Source organism: Sturnus vulgaris, unplaced genomic scaffold, assembly GCF_052056855.1.
Source record: "Sturnus vulgaris isolate bStuVul1 unplaced genomic scaffold, bStuVul1.hap1 Scaffold_195, whole genome shotgun sequence".
NCBI lineage: Eukaryota > Metazoa > Chordata > Aves > Passeriformes > Sturnidae > Sturnus > Sturnus vulgaris.
Window position 1 is genome coordinate 3,310,617 of NW_028276170.1, and position 21,987 is coordinate 3,332,603.

Genomic DNA, 21,987 nt, shown 5'->3' on the forward strand with positions numbered 1-21,987 from the left:
GTCCCCGAAGATCACACTGTAGTCCCTGCTGAGATTTTCAGTGCTCTCTGGCTGCCGACTCTTCCCAGCCCCCCTGATCTGTCACTCGTCTGTCTCCTGGCCCCAGCGCCCCCCGGCAGGGGAATTTGGGGAGGTGGGAGGGGGGGAGCGCCAAGGCCGGGCCCCCCCGCGCTGTGGTGGCGGCAGCGGCTGCAGTGGGGAGCGAGTGCGGGCGGGAGCGGCCGAGAGCCCAGCGCTGCCCCAGCCCGAGCTGCCCCAGCTCCATCGCTGCCCCTGCGCTGGGATGCTGTGGGTTTGGGGGGAAGAGGGAGCCGGCAGTGGGTGCTGGGCCTGGGGGCAGCAGGAGAAGGGAAGGAGAAGCAGGGTTGAAAAACAAAATGGTCAAAGGATGCACGTGGGAGGAGAATGTGGGATTGTGCAGGAGAAAGAGGAATAATGGGAGGAAGAGGAAGGAGTTTGGGGAAGAGTAGGGACACCACAAGAGGGTCAGAAATGGGCAGCAGCACAATGTTCCACTCCTCCCTGTATCTGCTGCCTCTGCCCCAGTCCCTTGCTCCTCCCACATGCAGCAGGTGACTGAACAGGACAATCCATGATTTTCACAGGGGTGAATCTTGCTGTTTGTGAGCTTTATTGGGCTAAATGTTGGTGCTTTGATTTTTTGCAGAGGCTGAATCTTTATATTTTGGAAGGGATTTGGGCTGAAACTTGCTTTTTGGGGAGTTTTTGATCTGTGTCTTGATGTTTGGATAATTTTTGTGCTGAATTATTGTGTTTTGGAGGTTCTTATAGACACAAGATGCCCAATGACTTCCTGAGTTGCACTTTGGCAGGAGAAACCCTCAGCCCATGGTGCTCTCTTGTGTTTTCCTCCAAACCAGGATTTGTCATTCCCAAGTCGTGGATGGATGGAGGAGGAGGACAAGTCCCAGGGATCCCACAGGAAGAGGGGCTGCAAATCCAGCCCGGGGAGCTGCGAGGAGGAAAGGCGGCCGGAGATCCAGGCAGAGCTCAGAGCTGGTGGAGAAGCCTCCTGGAGGGGAGAAGCCCCACAAGTGCTTGGAATGTGGGAAGGGTTTCAGCTACAGGTGCAGGCTGATCGAACACCAGAGGATCCACACTGGGGAAAAGCCCTACGAGTGTGGGGAATGTGGGAAGAGCTTCAGGACTATTTCAACTCTGATGCAGCACCAGGTGATCCACACAGGGGAACGGCCCTACACCTGCTTGGAATGTGGGAAGAGCTTTGGCTGGAGCTCTGACCTGAAGAAACACCAGCGCATCCACACTGGGGAGAGGCCCTACGAGTGTCCTGAATGTGGGAAGAGCTTCTCACAGAGCTCTCACTTGACCCAACACCAACGTAGGCACCACTAAGGGAAGCCCTGTGAGTGCCCCGAGTGTGGGAAGAGCTTCTTGGTCTGCTCCAGCTCCATCCCCCATGGGAGGATCGGTGTTGGATGATCCCCAGTGACCCCCGTTGGGCAGAGCCCTGGTGATCCGTGGTCCTGGTGATCCGTGTTGGGAAGACACCTGGCTGGGGGGGCTCCACATCTTCCTGTCTCCCTGTGTGCACCTGGATGAATGCAGGGACAGCAAAGTCCATCAGGATGCAAACCAACCTTGGCAATTCCTTGGGGAGAATGGATTTGTTGCCATTCAACCCCAGAAAATCTTCTGTGTTCAATCCTCTCTTCTGGTGGTGCCCTGCTGGGCAGGGTGGAGGAAGAACCCCCGGCCCGTGGCTGGAATTGAGTGCAGCGGGCGCCGGAGAACAGCCATGAAACCAGAAACTCATCACGGCTCCTCTGACTAAACCCTACAGTCCTCACCCAGCCCCCAGTGTGGCCTTGAAAGACTCTTTATCCTAAATAACTCCAACTGCCCCACCTGGAAAAAACCACAAAAACCTCTGCTGCCCCCTGGGCAAAGCATTAACTCTTTCAATGCCCAGAATGAAGCTTCACAGATGCTTTATTCTGTCTCTCCTTAAAAAAAACCAAACAAAAACCACACAGAAACAATATAAAAACATCAAAATCAAACAAAAAGAAATGTCAAATCCCAAAGAACTATAATTTCTCTTTTTTTATGATATGGCGAAAAACCTCATGTTTCCTCTATAACACATAAAAATATTACGAACGGAATATGACTATTCTAACTGTAAATATAATCAAAGGCTGTAATATTAAACTAAACACGTTAAAATTGCTGTAATCTCCTAAGTTTAAATAATGAAAATCTCCCTGGTGTTCCACAGAAAAAAAAAAAAGAAAAAAACCCCTCTGTTCTCAAAAATAAAGTAAGTTTTTGTTTAATCTGTTATAATCCTTAAAGACTGCGTCATAAATTAATATAGTCCGTAATAAAAGTTGTGAGAAAAACTGTTAGTCTGAAAAAAGGGTTTTTAGATAGTAATAAGATTTCCATTACCTTAATCACTGTAACATCCAAACAACAAGAAAACTGTTTGTTATGAAGAAACCTCCATAGACTGAAAAAAAGTCTCCTCTTTGAATTAAATTAGTAAAAAACTATTTTAAAGATGGTAAACTACCTGAATAGCTTTTGTATGTTTTCAGTATTAAAAAAAAAAATGTGTGGAAGAAAAAAAAGTTGTCTCAAGTTTTATTCTAAGTTTATATTTCTTATAGTTTCTAGTAATAAATTTTCTCTTTATACCATTTAATGTTAAACCTGTTTTTCGTCTACTTCTTAATCCTCTCTCACCACAAAAAAAGTTTCAAATGAATAAACCAAAACCACTACATCAAACCTCAGTGATTCCAGGATTTTGATTTCCTATTACCCACGGGTGTCTTCTGCAGCCAAATGGTGATGGACTGGGGCAAAGACCAAGATTTTGGAGACAGTGGGGTGGAAACTCCTCCAAAAATGTTCTTCCCTCCCTCCCAAGCACGTGGATCCTCAGCTCACACAGACACAGAAATTCTTTTATTTTGGCCTTGATTTGCTTTTCATTTCTCTTCATCCCTTTAAAACATCCAACACTGTCTAAAAATAAAGACACTGAACTGAGACATGGGTGGGGACATGGGGGGACAATGACATGGGGGGACACAGACATGGAGAGTGACATGGGGACACATGGACATGGAGGGGGATGTGGCCATTCGTGGGGACATGGGGGGACACAGGCATGGATGGAGATGTGGGGGACAGTGACAGGGATGGAGACATGGTGGGGACACAGCCATGGGTGAGGACATGGTGGGACATGGCCAGTGACATGTGGGGACACGGCCACGGCCGGTGCCATGGGGGGAACTTGCAGGGGCTGTGGGGGATGCTGGCTTGGAGGGAGTTGAGGGTTCCTGGCAGGGACTTGGGGCTCGCTGAGGCCTTTGGGGACCCCAGGCCGAGCGGCTCCGGCTGCGCTGGGAGACCCTGGCGGAGGTTCTGGGGCAGCTGCTCAAGGACCCCCTGCCCTGGAGCCCCAGCCGGGCATTGGGCTCCTGGAAGGGAATGAACGTCCTTGTCCCCAGCAGGGAAATCCCAGCACCCCCAGGTTGTCAGGGGCAGGTGAGAGGCCACAACCGGGACGGGAAAGCCAGACAGAACTGTCCCCTTCCAGAACTGCGCACCAAAAATCCCAAAACTGGGATTCCACTAGAAAGAATCTTTGAGGAGCTGCCCGTATTGAGGAAAAGAGGGATAGGACCCCGAGAGTGAGCAGCAGGGACCTGGAAACCTCTTTCAAAAAGAAGCATGAGGTCAGGGGTGGTTGAGTGGGGGACAGTGGAAAAGGGCTGGAAGAGCATGGGAAAAGAGGGGGCTGGTACCCCTAAAGAATTGGTCAGGGCCCTGGGACCGCCAAATTGCATTGAGAGATGTCCCACTCCTCCTCCTTTCTAGTCCTGCCTCCTCTCCAGTCCTTCTCCCAGTCCTTCCTCAGCCCTCCTCTGCCTCCATCCCTTTTCCTGCTCTCCCTGGGCCCAGCACCCACCCTTCACCCCCCTGTTTTCCCAACACCATCACATCCTGTGGTAGGAGCTGGGATGGAGCCAGGGCAGGTCGGGCTGGGGCAGCGCTGGGCTCTTGGGCCAGCCTGGGCACCCCCCCCATGCACCCCCTCCCCTAATTCCCCTGTTTGTTTATTCAGGTCCTGGCACCTTTGGGGTTGGGGTGGTGCCGTGTTGGGGTTCAAGGTCCCCCCAAGGTCCCCCAGAGCAGGGTGAGAAGAGGGGGACACGACCATTCCTGGGGGTCCCCATTCCTGATGCATGCTGGGGCCAGTTCTGCGACCCCCCCCCCCTCAATCATGGCTCCCCCTGCGGGGTCCCTCCAAGTCCTCCCCCACTGGCCCCCAATAAACAGGACCAGTCGAACTAGGAAGCTTTATTGGGAATACTGGGAGCAGCCGTTCGGGGGCAGAGTGACACCGGGCTGGGGGTCCCCGGGGGGAGCACACACGTTCACCCGAGTCCCGCTGGCCCCCAGACAGGTGAGCTCCCAGCAGCACCAGTAGCACCAGTAGGGCCCCAGCTCCCCCGACACGCCCCATGCCCAGCGCCGGGCGGTGCCGCCAGCCCCAAAGCAGCCGCGCTGTGCCCTGGGGGGGTCCCCGCGGCCCTGCCCCACGCGGCACTGGGAGCACCAGTCCGGACCAGTTGGAAGCGTGGGCCGGCGGCACCAGAACCCACGGAAGTGAGTCCACCACAAGGCGTTTAGAACCCCCAAAATTGGCGGAAAGCATCAGGATTCTCCCAAAAAAGGGGTCACATCTGCCACTAAACTAACCGGGAAATCCCCCAAAGCGTTTATGACCCTCTAAAACTGGTGGAAAGCAGCAGGATCTTCCCTAATATCGGCTTCTGTGCTAGTTACACCTAGGGAGAAGAAACTCAAGAGAGAAATTCTCTCTATGAGAACTCCCTCTGGGAGTTGATGGGACCAATTGGAGGCTGGTTTGGTTATTGACAGCCTGAACAACCAATTGGAGAAAGTTAGTTCGCTCGGTGAGCACACATTTTGAAGGCGGTAACCCGGGAAAAAACTCTCATTTATTTCCGGTGGCTGAGCAGGTAACAACGGCCCAGCCCGGGCTCCCTCCCATGTGGGGGGAGCTCGGGAGGCCGCTGGGCCCCGTTTGCAAACCAGGGAACCCGATGGCCGGGGGGAGGAAAGGCTCATTGATGAGACCTTAGCCCGGCTTCCTCCCCTACGAGCCCGCGGCTCTGGGGGGGCCCGGCTCCTGCTGCTGGCTCGGAGCAGCTTTGGAGGGGCCGAGCCCGCCCAGCCCCCGCACGGCCTGGGGGAGGCAGCCGGGCCCTGTCTGGAAGCAGGGGTGGCCATGGGCAGTGCGGGGCTGCAGCAAGCTCCAGAAAAGCTGATTAACATCTCAGCCGCCCCCACACCCAGCGCCGTGACTTCTGTGTGAAACTTTAACTCTTTAGTGCTCAGGTAAGATTTTGCAGACCTCCGGCTTTCCTTTGAATATGAGAGGGGAAAAAGGAGATGCTCCAAAGTCAGTGAAGCAAGAGCTAAGTTTCTTTAGATGGAAGGAGAATGAGGAGATGCTGTGAAGATGGCTGAAAATCCTTTTGTAAGATTGTAGGGATGAACTGATGTACTGAATATTCCTATAAACCATGGAGAAAGATACGGGGAGGTTGGAGATGTTCCATTTGATAGATTGTTAATCAAAGGCATCTGTGTTGAGAATCCTTCACCCCGAGGAGAAAAGGGGGGATCTCTTTTTCTGGTGATGGAGCATGAACAGGGAGAAAGAGAGATGAAGAAAATGTTTGGTTTCGAACAGTTAATTCTTAAAAGTAAATACCCCATGAGTATGGCCCATAAGCACAGCTTTGGGAAAGCTGTGAAGATGGGAGGAACTTCACGACTTTGCAAGTTTTTTCCTGGGCAGATGCAAATCGTGAAAGTGAAGCCACGAGAGGACTGGTTTTTTCCCTTCTTGTGGTGAAGTCCCTATGGCCTGACAAGAGGAAACTTCTCTCTCCAAAGTGAGCTGAAAAGGACTATTTAACTTGGGAACTGGCTGAAGTAGTTTTTTGTATGTTTGTTTTGTTGTTATGAAGGTTGGGAGAGGGAAGGAAGGAGTGGTCTGAAGATATTATTCTGAATTTGCTTTTCTTTCTCTTTCTTTGTGTAGTTAATAAAGTCTTTTATACCTTTTTTAAGTTTTAGGCCTGCCTTGCTCTTTTGCTCCTGGTTCTGTCTCACAACAGAAAAATGAGTATATTTAAATTTACAAGTCAAAACTATAACAATGGAGGAGAGTGTCAGCAGCTGCAGCTAAGGGCTCGTGTCCCATCAGAGTCTCTAACGATGGCACCAACGCTGCTGCCTTGGGACAGCCGACTCTGGAAGGCGAGTGTGCCCTCGAGCAGAGCCGCTGAGGTCAGTCAGGGGGACAGGCTGCAGCTGAAGCTGCCAAGCGTTGCTGTGATTCTGGCAAGTCAAGAGAAAACCATGGTGACCACTTTCCCTTACATCCTTTGCCAAGCCACGAAAAATTGTGCCCATAGCATCCCCTCTTTTGGCATCCTGTCTGGTGTGCATGTCTTCCTGAGGAGGTACAAGCCTTCTGGGTGCTGCTGTTCCTGTGCACACTCTGGTCATTTTTCTCTGGTGTCCAGAGCCACGTTGACAGCAGGAGCTCCACAGGCCAGCTCCAGGAGACATCGTTCTTGCCATGGTGGCAGCAGCTCTGTGGGTCCCGAGCTCAGTGTCAGGGGAGTCTTGGCCACACAGCACAGTGGCCTGGACAGCTCTGGGGACCCGGGCTGATCGCCAGCGCTGCCACTTCCCACTGCTCCTCGCCTGCAGCAGCCAGTGGCCGTGCTCCAGCAGGGCCTCCTTGTCCCTCCTTGTCCCTGGCCAAGCAGCCTGGGCACCTCGGGGCTGTCCCCACCGTCCTGCTGAGGCCAGGCCTCGAGGGCTTCTGCCACGGGCACCAGAGACGCGTCGGGGAAGCGCCAGAGCAGCCGGCTGGCAGGAAGAAGGTGGCTGTCTGGGGGCTGCTTATGGCCTCTGCCACCCAGTTCCTCAGGGCTTCCCACCAACCCATCCACACAAGTCCTCCTGGCCCATCACAGCCTCCCGCCACCCAGCGCCACACGCATCCCCCTCACGCCTTCCCACTGCCTTCTCCGGGCAGGCCTTGGCAGCACTGCAGCCCTTCATGGCCTCCCACTGTCCCGTGCCCTCCACGCCTCCCCCAGGCCTGCCTGGCTGCTGAAGGAGCTCCAGAGGAGCCGCATCAAGAGGCACCTCAGAGCCCTCAGCAATCCAGCCAGCAACACACGGGCAGGACACAGATGGCGCTTCCAGGCTGGCAGAGGGGTGCTGGCCATCTCCAGGGACCGGTCTCTCAGGGATCCCCGCCGCAGCTCCGGCCTCTGCCCGCCCGCTCTGTCAGAAGCCTTAAGGCTTCCACAGAACCACCAAAGGCCAAGGGCCTTTTGGCCACTTTCCCTTCCACACCGCACGCTTGGCCAACTTGCTGAGCACAAGCACCCTTTTTGCCCTCTTCCCCATTGGCCTGAAGACTCTGGGCACCAAAAGAAAGCTCCTGGACCTCTGTGTATGACAACAGCAATTTACTAATCCTACAGTGGGAAGAAAGAAAGTGCTTGCAGAGCAGAGGTGTTCCCTGCAGGCTCAGGTGGCCCCAGCAGACGCAGCCTCCCAGATCAGTTCTCCACACTGCTCACACAGGACAACCTGCCCCTGCGACACAGGGAAGGCCGTGACTTCCAGAACCGGCGGAATCCATCTCGCATCTGCTGGAGTCGGGAGGAGGGAATGCTCTGTACAACTCTGTTGATGTACAGAGTCTGAAGAGCCAGGCATGAGATGGCAGGGCTGGTGTCATCTGTCATGTCCTGAAGGGCTGGAAGAGAGAGGAACAGAGCCACAGTCAGAGCCTGCATCTGCAGGGACCTGGGGAGACCCTCCTGCCCCATCCCTCCCACACGGCAGCTCTTGCCATAGCCTGGAGGAAGCAGGAGACAGCAAGGATCAGCTGGAAGGCGCTGGCCACGAATGTCCCTCCCGCAGGCCCCTGAAAGGTCTCTGTGCTCTGCCCACGCCGCCCCTCGTGCGCGCAGGGAGCAGAGCCCTCCCAGCCGGGGCAGGGAACGCAGCTGCCAGCGCGGGCCCCCGCTGACAGCCCGCTGGCCTCACTCACCCCTGCACATGAGCTGCAACTCTCGCTGCTGCTCTCTCAGGAACCGCCCGGCCATCCCTGCCAACACAGAGCCTGTCACGGCCCCAGCCGCACAGCTGCCCCGCAGCGGCGCTGCCAGCCCTGCGGCCACAGCAGCGCCTTCCCCTGCAGGGCTCAGGCCCGGCCCTCGCCGCATCCTGACGCCCAAGGACACGGCTGCGAGAGGGCGGCAGCGGCGCCGAGGGCAGGCGGGGCTCCAGAGCCCCGGCCCGGATGGCGCTGCCGGGGCAGCAGGCGGGGCTGGGGCCGAGCTGCGGCGGGGCGGGGAGGGAGCCGGGCTTGTGGCTCACCAAGAAACCTGACGGCCGCCTCTCGCAGGGGCTCCTGTGGGCTCCGCAGGTACGGCAGCGCCTGGCGCAGCAGCTCGGCCGCTCGGCTCCTGTCCTGTGCCAGCTGGAGAGAGCGGCAGGGCACGGAGGGAAGGGTTGGCGCGGGCTCTGTCCCTTGGCCCCGGCCTGCCCTGCCCGCACAGCCCTGAGCGGGGCAGAGGGCCCGGCAAGGCGCGGGCTTGATGGAGCTCGGGGCTCCATCAGCTCCGGCCCTGGGGCCAGAGGAGCCTGGAGAAGAGCCCGCGTGGGCAGCCCAGGGAAGGGAGCAGCGTTCTTACCAAGCACTCGCCAAACCTCCACATCTGATCCGCCATCAGCAGCTGCTCAAGATCTCTCCTCTTCAGGAAGCTTAGTGCAGAAAGCAGCGTTTCACAAGAGGCCTGCAGAGCAGCAGAGACTCAGAGATGGCACGGCAGTCCAGGGCACAGGACCTGCCTCCCTGTGCCAAGGCCAGGAGGAGGCTGGAGCCCATGAGGTGCCCGGGTGCAGGGAGACAGCTGAGCCCCCTGCCAGGAGGACAGCAGCGCCCAGGAGTCCTCACCTCTGCCACACGCATGTTCTCATCGTGGCAATTGAAGAAGAGTGGCAGCAGGCTCTTGCTCACAAGCATCTTGAGGGGCTTTTTACCCTTGGCCGCTCCCAACCTCATCACCTCTTGGAAGAGGCGAATGGAGAGCAGCTGCACATGGCGGTTGTCCTGTTGGAAAGGAAGCAAAAGCCCTCCTCATCAGCTGCTCCAGGCCCCTCTGTGCACAGGCCCAAAAATCCATGGGGCCCCACACTTGGGGACAGCACCCAGTGGCCGTGGCTGGGGGCACAGAGCCTTACGTTGTCCAGCAGTGGCCAGAGCGCGCCAGCCAGCCGCAGGGCGATGGGGCTGGGTATTGCGAGGTGTCTGTGCGAGAGCAGAAAGCTGAGCACCGCGACGGTCATCTCAACGATGTCTTCATCTGCATCCCGCAACAGGTCCACAAGGCTTTCTGTCAGGCTGTACATTCTACTGTTCTGCACGGAAGACAAGGCAGGACAAGCCCACGCTGCTGCTGTTGCTGCCATGGAGCCCAGGGGCCGAAGGCCTGTCCTGAAGCACTCGGGCAGCTGAACAGCAACGCAGGAGAGCTGGGAGCAGCTGCCACAGCTCCCAAAGCCCAGCCAAGCCCAAGGGGCTGCTTTCCCCAGCCCCACGCTGCCCGCACAGCTTCAGCCGCTGCTGTCTTCTCACCATCGAGGGGTCCTTGCTGAGCTGCACGAGGCCTCTGAGCACCAGGCGACGCATCTCCCTGGACGTGCTCTGCAGGCGCCTTGCCATGATCTCCAGGAGGCTGTCACCCCATTCTTTGATGTCCAGGAGGTCCAGGACCTGAAAGGCACAAAGCAGTGACCGGGGTGCCCAGCTGGCAGGAGCTCAGAACTGCACAGGGCTGAGCCAAGGCAGCAGCACAGGGCACGGGCACCGTCCCAGGCAGCTGCGGCTGTGAGAGGGCAGAGAGGTGGGAGGCAGCTCAGCTGTGCTGCCCATGGGGCTCACCTCCACAAGGAACGCCATGGCGGGCAGCTGCAAGTCTGAAATGTCTTGGATGAGGAGCTCCAAGAGGCAGGAGATGAAGCTGCAACACCAGATCATGGAGACACAGCGCATCTCCCTGGTGGGGGGGAAAAGGCATCATTGCCCCTGAGCCGAGAGGGCAAAGCTCTCCCAGGACTGACTCACAGAGCTCTGGTCTTTTCCCAAGCCCCCCGTGGGCGCTTTGGGAGGCGGCTGTTCCCGGGCACCCTCCTGTGCCAGCCTTTTCCAGTCTGCTCGTCTGTCTCTTTGTGACAAAGCCCTCTCACCCATGCCCATGGGAACTGTGTGGGGCACCCTGGGCACAAATGCCGGGGGCAGCAGGGAGAAGGGGGTCTCACCTGGCCAGGAGTCCCACTGCATAGTGGTGGGTGTCAGTACAGAGCAGCGTGTCCCAGCCAGCCTTGCCTTCCATGGCTACCACAACACGCTCACACTGCACTCGGCAGAGCAGGACCTTCAGGGTCTGCACTGCAAACCTGTGTGCAGAGCAAAGCCCAGGTCATGCTGGCAGCCCTGGCTCCTGCCTTGGAAGGGATGGGGAGACTGGGAGGACTGGGATGGAGCACCTTTGGGGGTTGGTGGCAAGGCCCAGTTGCTCCTGGCACCCCTTCCAGAAGGTATCAACCTCCTCTGGCGTATCCAGTGCGCTGATGTAAACTTGGAAGAGCAGACACAGAAAGAGACGGGGAAAATACTCCAACACTATAGGTGGGCACCAGGTCAGGTTGAAGACCCTCCACAGTGTCACGGTTGCCTGCAAAAAATGAACCACCCAGAGACAACACTCAGTGCCAAGACATCCGTGTGGCAGGGCCCGAGCATGCCAGGGAGAGGCCGGGGAGACACCTCGGGGTCACCCAGCCTGGTGCCCCTGAACCTTGCCCCTAAGGCAGGTTTCAGCCCAGTGCCTGAGGCAGAGAGATGCAGCTGGGGGGAGGACAGAGAGCTAGCTGCTGGAGAGGTGGCCTAGGGGCAAGCCAAGGTCAGTTGCAGGAACTCACAGCCAGGGCAAAGACTCCTGTGCTGTCCCCATCGGAGGTGTACACACTGTCCACTGGCCAGGCGTTCAGCACATTGAGGAGTATCTGCAGCGCCGGCTCCGCAGTCCCAGTGGAGGACATGATCACTCCCCACATGGCCGTAGCAGCTCTGTGGGGTCAGAGCTCTGTGTCAGGGGGGTCTGGGCCACAGCACTGTGGCCTGGGCTGCTGCAGGGGCCCGCGCTGGCCGTCAGCCCTGCCTCTGCCCACCGGCCCTCGCTGGCAGCACCCAGCCAGCCCACGGGGGTGCAGGCATCTTGAGGGGCGCGGAGGGAGCGTGGCAGCACGCTCAGGGGCTGACATGGCAGCACTGGCAAACGGAGGAGCCAGAGGCTCCTGGAACTGTCCCCCTGTCTGGCAGTCACCAGGGACAGGCTCTACAGGGTAAGGGGCCGGGGAACCCTAAACCCTCAAGGCAGGTGGGGCTGCCGTACCTGTCACCCGATGGGGCCCAGCGCAAGAGAGTCATCAGCACATCGCAGGGGTATTCCCTGGTCAGCTCCAGAAGGGCCTTGTCCAGCCTGTGCCCAGCAGACTCATTGGCCGTGAGCCACTTGTGGATGTACCTCACCATGGCTGGCACCTGCAGAAGGCCCGGGGAGACTTGGACACCTGCCCAAGCAGCAGGTTCCCCAGCTTCCCCATAGAAGTGCTGCCCTTCCTACCCTATTGGTCTGGGCCTCAAAGACTGAAGGAACCCAGCAGAGCTGGCTTGAGGCGCCACACAATTCCTGGCCACAGGCTGCTTACTTGCTTTGGATTGGAGACCCCCTTCTCCACAAGCAAATCCAGCATGGCAGCCCCGGTCTCAGCAGTGAAGAGGGGAAAGTTTGCCAAGAGCCCAGTGCCCACACCGGTGGTCTCTTCCCGCCAAATGCACATGATGAATTCATAGATCATCTGCAGGAGAAGGGCAGGAAGAGAGGGAGAATCCATGGAGTGCTCCAAGCACGGTGCTGGGCTGAGCAGTGACAGCAGGCCCAGCCCAGGTGGGGATGGCTGCAGTACCTGCGCTGTTCTGCGGAAGCGGCCACGGGCAGGGTCCTGCTCTTGTGTCGGGTCCATGGCGGCACCTGGCAAAGAGCGAGCGCAGCCAGGGCTGAGGGGCTGTGGGAGAGGCCGGAGAACACAGGCCAGCCCTGCATTCCCAGGCAGGGACAGCCCTGGGATGCTCCAGGGATGGGGTGTGGCTGCCTGGGGGTTCAGCCCCAGCTCCTCTTCTGTCCTATCCATGGGCATGTTGGATGGGATGGGATGGGATGGGATGGGATGGGATGGGATGGGATGGGATGGGATGGGATGGGATGGGATGGGATGGGGCTAAGCTGGCTGCAGGCACCAGCCCTGTGGCCCAGCTCTGCTACTCACCCTCCTGCAGCAGCTGGATCTGCTCCAGCTCTTCAGGCTGCTGTGCTGAGGGAGCTGCAGCCTCCTCCTCCTCCTTCACCCAGGCCAGCTTGGGCACTCTGGGTGGTGTCTGCTCCATGTCACTGTTTGGAGTTGGGACTGCTTGCAGGAGAGATGTCTTGGAAAAGCTCCAGATGGGCAAGTGCTGCAGTTGTGCCTTGTAGGCAGCTGCAACAGAGAAGCCTTGGGAAGGCTACAGGACACCGTGTCCTGCAGTCTGTCCTCGAGGCCACCTGCAGAGGAAACGCTTTGGAAAAGCTCCGGGTCAGTAGGGAACAAGCTGGCTGTGTGGGGGCTCCTCACAGCACCGCTCTCTCCGTCCTGTCCCGACGAGTGCACCGAGCACTGTGGTGTGGCCGTGTCACCGCCAGCACCTATGTCACGACGTGTCACAAAGGGTCACCCTTGTACGCTCTGTCCCTTTCCTATTGCACGGTGACCACGGTGCACTGTGTCACAAAGAGCCCTAGGACACACCTCCACGTGCCCTGGGGACACCCCCCCCCCCCCCCCCCCAAAGTAGCCCAGCTTGCAAGGAAGACGTTCCCCCAAGGTTCGAGGACGGCCCAACAAGAATTTTAGGAATGGCTCAAACAACAAGCAGATGCTCCTCTGCTCTGCCTGCTCAGGGCAGCAGAAGGAGCCCCCACGGTTGCCGATGCAGCTGCAGCAGGAAGGGCATCGGGGCCTTCCACAGCAGCTGCCGGGGCCTCTTTGGGACAAGACCCGGTGCTGGGTGGCCGTCACACACACAGGAGTGTGACACAGACACGGGACGTAAGGCCCAGGGCACGAATGCTGCTCTGAGCCCTGGGAGCAGTGGAATCAGCAGGTGTGGCAGAGTCCCTGCCAAAGGAGACCTGCCGCCCCCAAGGCCTGCCAATGCTGGTGCCTGCTCCTGCCACAGAGACCTGTGTCCCCTGGGGACTTCTCTGCCAGAGGACAGCCAAAGCCCACGTGCATTGGTGTGTGTGCTCCTTTCTGCAGGCGGCTGTTGGCAGGAGCACCTGGGGGCAACACTTGGTCTCTGTCTGAAGCTGTTACTCCTTCCTGGAATGATTTTTGCTTGGAAGTGATTATCTGCAGTGTCCACGCATCTCCCCAGCCCATCACTGCCTCACACACGAGGTGACCACCAAGCCACTCTCCGGCCATCTGACCCGCAGCTGAGCCCTTCCCAGAGTGCCCGCACCCGCAGGGAGCGCAGGGCTGGATTTGGCCGCCAGAGAGTTGGTGACCCTCGTGAGATCCTCGGTGCATTTAGTTCCTACAGGAGTGTGGGCACCGCTGGGAAATGATCTGCATGCCTTGTTAATTGGATGTTCTTCCACCGCTAGCCTGGGACAGGATCTCTCCCGGTCCTCCTCTCAACTCCCGGGCCTCTCCTCAGCCAATCAGAGAAGGCACCAAAATAATTGAGCCAATCAGAGCGCGCGGCGCTGATGACTCCTCAGGCAGTCCCAGAGCGCCCAGAGCTCCTCACCTGGACTCCACCCGCGCCCCGCCCCCAGCGCCCCCCGCCAGGAGAATTTGGGGAGGGAGGTATCGCGTTTTATCTTCTTTTTTGTTTTTCTATTGTCGAGATTAAATGCTCTAGACACGGTATTTCGTGTTCGGACTCAGATGTTTATTAATTCTTATCTATATTACAGTGAGTTCTACAGCACTTCTAGCTAACGGGCGAAAAATGGCGACGTACCTCTCTCTACAAGGGTTTTTAAGGGTCAATGAGTCCAATTTAAAAAAGACACCATAATAGCCCAAGAACCAATCACCCATGACCTGCAATGTGGAATTTTCTATCTAATTACAAAAGTACCACCTAGACCCGCGAAGAAATTGAAGTAGAAAGAAACCTCCGCCCTAAAATCTCCATCTTGTTTAATATATATTACTATATTCTAAAATCACAAATTCTAAATTTTCCACTGTGTGACACTGCACATTTCTATTCCAACAACACACCAGTGATCCCAGATCTATCACTGAATTCTGGAAACATTCTTCCCAGCGTCAGGTCAAAAGCAGTGTTTGCCAGGGGGTCAGTGCCTGTCAGCACAGAAAGCCCAAACCCCTCAGTTTCCAGGGTTCCAGCAGGGGGGAGGTGTCAGACCCTGCCCGGCGCTGGCCATGGGGCGTGTGGGGCAGCTGGGGCCCTACTGGTGCCACTGGGAGCCCCCCGGGCTGGGGGCGCGGAGCTCTCGGGTGAGCGGGAGAGGCGGGAAGGGAAGTGGTGGGGACGGTGGGGAGAGAAAGGGAAATGGGGAGGTGGGACCCCCAAACAGATGATGGGGGGGGGGGGCTGGAGACTGGGGAGTGTTGGGAAAGGGGGAGGAAAATACGGAGAAGCGTGGAAAAGAGGAACTGGGACTGCAGGATGAAGGGTCCCATGGCGGCCGTGGGGCACTGGGGGTGCAAGGTCGGGGTTGCCCCGGAGCTCTTGGCTACTGTGGGCTGCTGGGGGGCTGCTGGGGGGACACCCCCGGACCTGTGTCCTGCACACACAGCGCTGTTCCAGGAGATGGTTTAGTCCGAGTGTCACTTCATTCACGGCACCGACCGGCTGAGGTTCGTGGAGAGGAACATCTCCAAGCGGGAGCAGTTCCTGCACCTGGGCAGCGATGTGGGGCTGCACGTGGGGACACCTCCTTTGGGGACAAGGCTGCCAGGCACTGGAACAGCGACCCGCAATGGATGGAGTACAGACGGGCTGCGGTGGACAGGCACTGCCGGCACAACTACGAGTTGTCCAGCCTGTTCCTCGTGGAGCACAGAGGTGAGCGTGGGGCAGAGCGTGTCCCCTCGGGCCCTGCCCTGGGAATGACCCTGGAGCCCCTCAAAACCTCCCTGGGAATCACCCGAGACACGTCAGCCCTTCTTGTGCCCATCCCCGGGGCCTCCTGCCCCCTCACCCCAAGTGACTCCAGTGGCTCTTCCAGTCCATCCCAGTCTCTCCTAGTATCCTCATAGTCCTTCCCAGTGTCACCAGAGTCCCTCCAAATTCTTCTCAGTCCACAGCCATTCCATTCCATTTCCAAGTCCTTTTTTAGTCCAATCACCACCCTATCACCCATTGCCCCAATCCACTCCACTCTCTCTCGATGTTTCCCCATTCTCTCCAGTTTCATTCCCAGTCCCTCTCAGTGCCACACCAGCCCTCTCCCAGTTCCCCCCAGCTGATCCCAGTGTGTCCTCACTCTCTCCTAGTGTCCCCCCGTGTATCCATCTCACCATGGCACTCGATCTCCCAGCCCGGCCCCGGCTGTCTGCTCTGCTCCGTGATGGATTTCTACCCTGTCGAGATCCAGCTGAGATGGTTCCAGGTGGCTCCAGCAGGAGCTCTCAGGGCATGTGGTGGCCACCAACCTGGTCCCCAATAGGGACTGGATTTCTACCAGCTCCTGGTGCTGCTGGAAACCCCCCCGGCACGGGGTCAGCTCCAGCTCCAGGTGGAGCACGTCAGCCTGGAGCACCCCCTGAGCCGGCACTGGGGCACGGCCCGGACCCCACAGTGTGGGGGGAGTGAGTAAGGTATTGGGGGGGCTGGTAGGGGAATTGAGGTGTGCTGGGAGTAACTGGGAGAGAGTTTGAGATAGCCTGGTTTAAACTGGGAGTAAGGCTGGGGGTTCTAGAATGGCTAAGGAGTCTGAAGGATGTTGGGGAGGGTGGGATGGGGTTCCGGGGGTCCTGGTGGGCACTGGGAGGGAGTCTGGGGATGCTGGGTGTAACTGGGAGGGATTTGAGTGAGCCTGGAGGGGATGGAAGAAGATCAGGGATGGAAAAGCAGAGGCTGGTTGTGCTGGAAAGAGACTGGGAGGAGATTTTAAGGGGTCCTGCTTGGGCTGGAGGCAATTGGGAGGGTGCTTAGAGGGGTTTCGGGTATCTGTGACAGATTTTGGGGGGTTCTGACCGTTGTGAACCCCCAGAGATGTTGCCAGACACCGTCGACACCAAGGTGCTGATGGGGACGGGGGACTCCGTGCTGGGCTTCATCTTCCTGGCACTGGAGTTCGGCATCTACCTGTGCAAGAAGGTGAGAGGGGGTCCTAGCGAGTCGTGTGCCCCCTCCTCCAGAGCCTGTGTGCTCCCCCTGGGGAACCCTGGCTCAGTGTTACCCCCTTTTCTCTGCCCACAAAGCTCCTGTCCCAGCAGCCGCTGCAGACCCTGCCCAGGTGGGGAACACTGGGTGCTGCGGGTCTGCCCGGCAAGAGGTGAGTAATCACAGCTGCTCTCTCTGATTGGCTGAATCTTCTTCATCGCATTCTCTGATTGGCTGAGGAGAGGCCCGGGAGCTGAGAGAAGGAACAGGAGAGATCCCGCCCCGAGCACCGGCCCGGGAACAACAGAGCCAGCCTGGGCACAGCGGGGGAATTTATTACCAACCAAATCACAGCAGCACAAGGAGAAGGGAAAGAAATCTCTCCAACCCCTTCCCTCCACCCATCAGGGATCACCAGGACCACGGATCACCAGGGCTCTGCCCAACGGGGGTCACTGGGGATCATCCAACACCTATCCTCCCATGTGGGATGGAGCTGGAGCAGAGCACGAAGCTCTTCCCACACTCGGGGCACTCACAGGGCTTCCCTTAGTGGAGCCTCCGTTGGTGTTTGGTCAAGGTTGAGCTGTGTGAGAAGCTCTTCCCACACTCAGGACACTCGTAGGGCCTCTCCCCAGTGTGGATGCGCCGGTGGGCAGTGAGGGTGCCATTTTGCTTGAAGCCTTTCCTGCAGTCGGGGCAGCGGAAGGGCCTCTCCTCTGTGTGAATCCGCTCATGTAAAAGGACATGGGAGCTGGTCTGAAACCTCTTCCCGCACTTGGGACACTCGTAGGGCCTCTCTCCAGTGTGGATGCGCTGGTGTCTTCTCAGGTGAGAACTCCACCCAAAGCTCTTCCCACATTCCAAGCAGGTGTAGGGCCGGTCTGCAGCATGGATCCTCTGGTGCGAGATCAGGCTGGAGCTATGGCTGAAACCCTTCCCACATTCTCCACACTTGTGGGGCTTTTCCCCAGTGTGGATCCTCTGGTGTTCGATCAGCCTGCACCTGTAGCTGAAACCCTTCCCACATTCCAAGCACTTGTGGGGCTTCTCCCCTCCAGGAGGCTTCTCCACCAGCTCTGAGCTCTGCCTGGATCTCCGGCCGCCTTCCCGGCTCAGGGAGGGTCTTTCCTCTTCGCAGCTCCCTGGGCTGGGTTTGCAGCCCCTCCTCGCGAGAGATCTCCGGGGCTTTTCCTCCTCCTCCATCTGCCAACGCCTTGGGAATGAAAAATCCTGGTTTGGGGAAAAAACAAGAGCCAAGTGCCTTGAGCTGGCTGTTCCCCCTTGCCCAAGTTCATCCCAGAAAATTATTGGCCATATTGTGTCTGTAAGAACCTCTGAAACACCAAGATTCAGCCCCAAAATCCTCCAAACCTCAAGATACACATCAAAAACGCCCCACAAAGCAAGATTCAGCCAAAATCCCCTTGAAATACAAAGATTCAGTCCCAGCAAAAGAAATAAAGCACCAACTTTTACCCCAATGAAGCTTTCAAACACCAAGATTGACCCTTCAGAAAATCATAGATCCCCCTCTCTGGTCACCTGCTGCATTTGGAGGGGGGCAATGAACTTGGGGCTGCAGGGGTGAGGCTGTAGATAGAGGGAGGGATGGAAACTTGTGTTGCTTCTCTTTTCTGCTCCTCCTTCTCCTGTGTCCCTGCTTTTCCTCACATTTCTCTTCCTCCTACTATTCCTCCTTCTCATGCACAATCCCACCTGCTCCTCCCATATGCATTATTTGACCATTTTGTTCTTCAACCCTGCTTCTCCTTCCCTTCTCCTGCTGCCCCCAGGCCCAGCACCCACTGCCGGCTCCCTCTTCCCCCCAAACCCACAGCATCCCAGCGCAGGGGCAGCGATGGAGCTGGGGCAGCTCGGGCTGGGGCAGCGCTGGGCTCTCGGCCGCTCCCGCCCGCACTCGCTCCCCACTGCAGCCGCTGCCGCCACCACAGCGCGGGGGGGCCCGGCCTTGGCGCTCCCCCCCTCCCACCTCCCCAAATTCCCCTGCCGGGGGGCGCTGGGGCCAGGAGATAGACGAGTGACAGATCAGGGGGGCTGGGAACAGTCGGCAGCCAGAGAGCACTGAAAATCTCAGCAGTGACTACAGTGGGATCTTCGGGGACTAAACATGGCAGGGCACCCATTGAAGATAGAAAGGGAAAGCCAGGAAGGGATCCCGGAAAAAGGGATGATGATCCCAAAATATCCCTGAATGATCCCTTGGAAGCATGTTGAGGAAGTTTGCCCATTCTCCCAGAGGTAATCAAGGACAGGGAGACACAGGGGAGCAATAAGGGAAGTCCAGAAGGGATTTAGACAACAGGGGATGGATGCTGTTAGTGTGATGAGAAGTGCAGGGAATATGGTTCAGGCAAGAAGCAGCAGCAGCAGGAATCTATGTGGGAAGACAAAGAATGATGGAAAAGAGGAGGAAGAGGAAAATACTGAGGATGGGGATGTTTTTCAGCAGGCTCTTATCCTCAGAAGTTGCCAGCTGCTGCAGATCCTTTGTATCCCCGGTTGCCAGGACAGGCACACAAGGAGGTCAGGATTGCAGGGGGTTTCTCTGTGCTGGGCAGCGGCAGGAGCGGGCGCAGAGGGGCGGCACCGGGAGCACGGGCTGGGGGCCTGTGGGGAGCTGCGGGGCCGGGCCGGGGCTGTGGGGCAGCCGGGGCTCAGCGCCGGGCGCTGCCTGAGCCCAGCACCCCCCGGCAATTGCAGGCCCGGCAGTGGCCCCCGGCCCCCAGGAGGCTGCGGGACGCCCCGGCCGCTGCCCGGCCCCGTGGAGCTGCCGGCCCTGCCCGCCGGGGGGGCCGCGTTTGGACACTGCGGCAGGACAGGCACCGGCTCTGGGATACGGGCTGGCCACGGCAGCCACAGCACAAGGAGCAGCAGCACAAAGGAACAGCTGGGAAATGGGGATTGGACGTGAGAGGATCGAGATCAGCTTTTAAGCATTTTCCTTGGGTCACTGCAGAAAGGAATGATTTAGCAGAAAGCTCAGCAGCTGTCAGAGGATGAGCACCCCCAGGCACTGAGGGGGCTGCAGGAGGGGCAGAAGAAGCCCCTGGAGCACTTGGTCACAAAGACACAGCAGGGGAATGCAAGAAGGGATGAGGAGAAGGCCAAGGGGAAGGCAAAGGCCATGGCAGAGTTTCTACAGCCCCTGAGGGATGAACCCCAGGGCCCAAGGGGGCCCCAGCACCCAGGGGCTCTCACATCCTTACACCATCTTCAACCAGGTGCCCTCCTCACACTGCCACCATTCAGTCATTGATGGCAAAGATGCTTTCTGGGGATGCCCACTCACACAGGATGGTAAACTGGATTTTGCCTTTGAGTGGGAACAAGAGGTAGAAGGGAAAATGGAAAAGACATGGACGGTCCTTCTGCAGGGATGCACCACGGAAGCACCAGCCTTATTGGGGCAAGCCTTGCAGAAAATATCACAAGAATTTACCCCACCCCAGGGATTGGGTTAATGCAGGATGCGGATGACTTGCTGCAATCAGGAGGACAAGAAGTGGTAGAAGAAGCTTCTGTGAAATGGCTTAATATTCAAGCTAAAAAGCATCTTTGATTATTTGAAAAAAAAAGAGCAATTGCTCTAAAAACAGTTAAATATTTGGGACGTATTTTGACTGTAGGTTTGTGGTGTATTGACCTAGAGAGGGTCTAGGGAATTTCAGAAATCATCCAGGACTGAAAATGAGGTGCAAGAATTGTGAGCATTAATAGGAAATTGCAGGACCTGGACTGAGGATTCTCTGTTCTACTCATAACATTGTATCACTTTCTAAACCCCAATAGCCTCAATGTTGTGGTATGGAAAGAAGAAAGGGAAAAAAACCTGAGAAAAGGAAAAATAACAAAATGATTGGTGCCCCACCTATGGCTCTTCCCGACTCAGAAAATAAATTTGAATCCTAGGTGTGTTGAAAGTACATATTATATTATTGGCTTTTTGAAAATGTTAAAATGAATGCTCTATGCTGGAAAACATTGCTGTATGAATATAGTTTCTTTTAGTTCTGCAATTAACAAAACTTATAAATAGTTGTGATAAATATGTTTTTTTGAAGTACAACATTTTGATATAAAAAGCTTTTGTTCGCCTAACAAACTCAGAGAATGGTAAAAAAGATAATCAGGAACTTCTTCACACTCGTGGATTATGGGATACCAGAACCCCAGGGAAGGAAAAAATAATGATTTACAGGTCAGAGGAGAATGATTCAGAATAATGCATGAAGGGATATGAATATGCAACATGTTGCTGCATTTAGGAAGTGTTTTCTGAGTCAGTGTGTGCCCTTGGCTGAAGGCCAAGCATCCGGCCATTATAACCTTTGGCCAGAGCCAGGGCAGATATTCAATTATCTCCCTTGGAATTGATCTTTGCAATTCCTTTCCCTGGGAATTCTCCACCTAGTGCGGGCTGGAGATAAGGGATGTATATTTCAAGCAGTCTGTGGCCAGAATCCTGTCTCTTGTGAAATCTCTGCCACAGGAAGCTGGGCTGGCACAGAGCCTGCCTTGGCACTTTGCTGTTCACAGCATCCACCCAGGACTCTGCCTCTCAATTACACTCACACACTGGGCTGCCTGCGATTCCATTGTTGGAAAATATACAAAATTTAATTTTTTTTACATTCCATTTTACTAGTCAGTCTCGGTTTGTCCTTATCCCAGGAAAGAAATTTTAAAAGGTATTTTTTATGGACTGTTAGACCACTCAACAGAGATGAGTTTAACATCTCAACAGACTGGGAATAGCCCAAAAGATTCCCACAAAGATAACAACATTCAACAAAACATCAAGGAAACATCAGCAAACATCAAGGAACACCCACCCCAGACACTGCCCCGGCACAGATGGAGACACCTGGTCTGGAAAAGACTGAGAAGGAAATCCAGGAATGTGGATCTAATTAACATCAAAAGAGGAGAAATCCATTTGCAATAGGAAACCAAATACTAAGAACTACACAACCTGGAAGCAATAAACACTATTTCATAGGGTTCGGACAGTAAAAAGTTTAGGAAAAATCTAGTAAAATTCACATCTCATGGAATGATTTTCTCTGCACACCTGGGCTATGCGTGGATGAAATTATTTCTGTTGCTCATCCTGACCAGAATCAAGTAATGCCTTGACTCTAACACTAAAGACATTATTGAAGAGTTTTTGTTTTTCCTGCAGTTTCAGTGACAAGATTACACCATTAGAAAATTTTTTCATATTAATCCAACTTTTATTTTATCATTTAGGTTTGGACCAGGGGTGTGACAAGTAATTTTTACTCCTAGGAGAAGATGTAGAAAAGACTTGCTTGCACTGGAATATTTTTCTCTATATTTGTGGCTGACTCTTAATGATGGCA

At 56.1% G+C, this 21,987-nt stretch overlaps 1 pseudogene; it reads right to left on the reverse strand.

The window, feature by feature from the left end:
- Window positions 1-21,987, reverse strand: part of LOC148218007 (uncharacterized) — a 115,760-nt pseudogene that overhangs the window by 34,931 nt on the left and 58,842 nt on the right.